At 41.8% G+C, this 4,273-nt stretch overlaps 1 long non-coding RNA gene across 1 annotated transcript in view; it reads right to left on the reverse strand.

The window, feature by feature from the left end:
• Positions 1 to 4,273, reverse strand: part of LOC111813734 — a 15,319-nt gene that overhangs the window by 9,447 nt on the left and 1,599 nt on the right. The window contains exon 2 of the long non-coding RNA XR_002818906.1: positions 2,049 to 2,301. This is a non-coding gene — a long non-coding RNA (uncharacterized LOC111813734). The remainder of the gene's footprint in view (positions 1 to 2,048; positions 2,302 to 4,273) is intronic.

A 4,273-nucleotide genomic window follows, 5' to 3' on the forward strand; every position in this document is an offset into this window, starting at 1 on the left:
GGCCACACACATACAAAATAAATAAATAAATAAATAAATAAATAAATAAATAAATATAATTAAACAAAAATCCTTTAGGCTGGGGAGAGGTTATTGGTCAAGATTCCCTTTGATGAATAAAGGAGCAGCTACCTCGTAAAAACCTCAGCCTTTGTTCATCAACAGGAAGTCCCAGTGGTCACCACAGCTTTGTGAGAAATACCCCAACAATTGTTATCAAAATATATTATTGTAAGATGTTTGCATTTGTCATCATCAGAAGATTAAGTTTTCTAGACAATAAGGTTTTGATTTAAGGATGTTCTGGCACAAGGGCTTGTATGTGGCTATTATTACTATTGTTTCAGCATATTGAATATACTCAGGCCTGCAGGCGTGCGGGTCTTCCAGAGTGCACAATGACGACTGCTTACAGTGATAGAGTTTTCTTTCAATTCAGACATCTGCCTTTGACAAAAACTTATATGATGTACATCCCATTAAAGGATAACAAGGGGGCTTTGGCAGTAGCTTGGCAGTTTAAGCACGTGCCTGGCAAGCTCAAGGACCTGGGTTTGATCTCTGGTACCACATGCCATGCTGGCCCCGGAACTCTGGATGTGCTGTGCTGGCCAGTGAAACAGGGCATGGTGGCGCACCCCTGTAATCCCAGTGCTGGGGAGACTGAGACAGGAGGATCACTAGTAGTCCAAGCTGTTTAATGATATCCTGTACCCAATAAATAAAAGATTTGAAAAAATGGAAAGTTAAGTATGCTAGAAAACATCATCATGATTGTATGCTATAATATTGTGTATGGCTTTTTGTTTCAAATTTTACATGTAAAAGTGTGTGTTATCTGTTAACATTCTATACAGATTCAACTCACAGAACATCCATGGTTAACCAAAACTAATGGTTCTACTTTGTGTCTCAAAGTGCTTGATATTCAGATAAAATTACAATGTAATGCTTTTAACCTTTTTTTTTTTTTTTTTTTTTTTTTTTTTTTTTTTTTTTTGCGGAACCAGGGATTGAACTCAGGCTCTTGCACTTGCCAGGCAAGTGTTCATTCTACTGAGCCATCTCCCTGGCCCTTTTTGTTTTGTTTCATTTTTTGTTTTTTTGTTATTAACCTTTTTTCTGGATGGTCAACAACTGAAGTTGAGAAACCAAAAACTAGAAAAATAGATGGGCTAGGAGGACAGCTAATGTTTTAGCCCTAGTGCTCTGAGGTCAAGATGACCCAGGACATAAAAGAACCTCTTCTCTGACTTCCGATGACTCAGTGAATCCCTGGTCTTCTGATGAAGGAGATTGTGGGACCACAAAGGAAAGTGATCAGTGCTGTATAGTGTGCCTAAGGAGAGTCACCTGGAGAAAAAGAAAATCTCCCCAGCTGTCACAGAAAGCAACCTAGTCAAGCGATGGCTGTGACTCATCCAGATAACAGACACTGACAGAATTAAGAGGTGCTATCCATGGTTCCAAGGTAAATCCTGAGGACATGTAAGTGGCCTTGATAGATAGCAAAAATTAATTAATACAGGTCTCACTTTAACTTGGTCTTGAACATCCAGCAGAAAAACATAACCACAAGAAAAACAATTTTCTTCAGATTGGAGTAATCTGCAAACTGTGAGCCTAATAAAGTTTTCAATATAAACTCCTATACCAGCCAAAACACCCACCAAGTTAGACAATGGAATAAAAATAGTTTTAGCTATAGAAGAGCAAACACAGTTTCTTCAATTTCAACTGACCACTCATTGCTTTCATTTACAAAACAGAAAAGGGGGAGATGTAGGGAGTGGCTGAAGCTGGACATTGATCACATATGCAGAGCCTGGAGCAAGACTCGTCCTGAGAACAAAGAGCTCCCGAGGCAAGCCAAATGAACATGCTGCTTCGGTCCAGAGAATGTCAGATACTCCAGGAAATTTCAAGCAGTGGGTTGCTAGGCAAAGGGATGTCACGTGACATCAACCAGTCAAGTGTATAAATAATGCACTAGCAGTGGAGGTTGAGCAGCTCATTTCTTCCCATCTGGAGAGAATACTCCACCTCACCTGAGCTTTCTGTCTTTTATCTTTACTTCTCCATCCTCTTGCTCTCTTTCCTCCTGGGAACTTTGAGAGATGTGCTGGATGCAGCAGACGCTCAAAGTTAAAGGGGGAAGAGTTTATATTAGGCTCATGATTTGCAGAGGTTCAGTCCATAGTTGGCTGGCTCCAAGTCAGGGTGGCATGGCAGAAAGGCATCAAAGGAGAGAGACAGCTTATGGTGGGCACAAGGCAGCAAAACAGCAAAGTAATGAGGAACCTGCAAGCAACAAAAGAAAAGTGACAAGAGCACACCTCTTTCTGTCCCTTATATTCTATCCAGGTACATGCCCTTAGGGAAGGACCTTCCCATTATCCACATCCAGAACTGCAAGGCAATCAGTGGAGTAATCTAGTACCACTACTCTTGATCCCAATCTCTAGATTGGGGTTGACATTCTAGATCTGAAAACCCCACCAAGGAATGTATGAGCCTTTGAGAGGGACATCTAGACACAAGCCATCACAGCATAGTTCCTAGGTACATTTATTTAGCTCTTCTATACCTAAAACTACTTTTATTTCATTGTCAAACTTGGTAAATGTTTTGCCTGGTATATATAGGATTCTATATTGAAAATCATTTTCCTTAGAATTTGAAATCACAGGGGGCTGGGGAGATGGCTCAGTGGAATAAGCACTTCCCTGGCAAGAGCAAGGGCCTGAATTCAATCTCTGTTTCTGAAAAAAAAAAAAAAGAAAGAAAGAAAAAAAGAATTTGAAATCATTACCTTATCATCTTCTTCTCTTGAAAACACAATTTCTCAGAACTCCACTGCTTTTTATCTCTCATTATCCAACGTTGTTATGAAACCTACTACTATTCTGGGTTTTTGTTGTTTTGTTTTGGTTTGGTTTTTTGCACAGGGAATGAACTCAGGACCTGAGCTTGCCAGGCAGTGCTGTGCCATTGCGTTATGTCATACCCAGCCCCTCAACTGCTATTCTAACACTTGTTCTTTTTCCTCTGTTTTAGTTTGCAAAAATTATTGTTGCTTGCTGGGCTTTCTAGATCAACTCTGAAAGTTCTTACATTTTCTCTCAGATATATATTTTTTCATTTTATGTATTTGGTACAGGGTCTCACTGCGTAGCTCTGACTCCCAGTGATCCTCCCGTTTTCAGCCTCCCCAGTGCTGGTATTATAGGAATGCGCCACCAGGCCCGAACACAGTCGCCTGAACTTGGTCGCCCGAAATTGGTCCCCGGCTCAGCACACCCTGGGGGCGGGCCAGTGGGGCATGCAGACCGGGGATGGATTCTCGGTCCCTGTGCTGCCAAAGCAGGTGCTTAGTCCGCTGAGCTATCTCACCAGCCCGGCTCTCGTATTTTTTTCTTTGTCTCTGTTGTTTTGCTCTATTTTCTGGGTAGCTTCTTCATTTCTATTTTTAAAAATTTCTGTTGGAGGGCCAGCCAGATAGCTCAGTGGACTAAAGCACCTGCTTAGGCAGAGCACAGCGGCCAGGGTTCAATCCCAGGCCTGCTATGCCAGCCCAGCCCCTGGGGCGCACTGAGATGGTGATTGAGCCTGGGCGTGGTGGCACACACCTATAATCCAGTGCTTGGAAGGCTGAAAACAGGAAAATCACTACGAGTCCAATATATGTAGTGAAACCCTGTAGACCCTGTCCCAAATACATAAAAAAAAATAAAAATTTCTCTTGGAATTTGAACTTTGATAATTTTTTTTACAGTGCTGGGGACTAACCCTGGGATCATGTACATGCTAGGCAAGCACTTTCCCCTTGAGGCCTACCCTTAGCCCAATAAACATATTTATTTTCTAAGAATTCTTTATTCTCTGATTGCTTTTTACAGTATTCTGCTCTTGTTTTTTGGATACAATGTTTTCTTTCAGTTTTCTGAATACACTAATTAAAAATGTTTACATATATGCCCTGCATTTTCTTGAGTTCGAAGTTTTTCTTTCTTTTTTTTTTTTCTGTGCTATGTTGCCTGTTTTTCAAGTTTAAGGCTCTCTTCTCATTTCTGACAATCCTCACGGGTTGGCAGAATTGTATCCAATAAGAAATAGCTCTGGGGCCTAGTGAGATGGCTCAGTGGTCTAAAGCACCTACTTAGAACAAGCTTCGCAAAGCACAGGGACCGCGGTTCAATCCCCAGCACCACATGCCAGCCAGCCCCGCCCCCTGGTGGGCTGAGCTGGCCACACACACACACACACACACACA

Source organism: Octodon degus, unplaced genomic scaffold (assembly GCF_000260255.1).
Source record: "Octodon degus isolate 3935 unplaced genomic scaffold, OctDeg1.0 scaffold00218, whole genome shotgun sequence".
In the NCBI taxonomy this organism is placed as follows: domain Eukaryota; kingdom Metazoa; phylum Chordata; class Mammalia; order Rodentia; family Octodontidae; genus Octodon; species Octodon degus.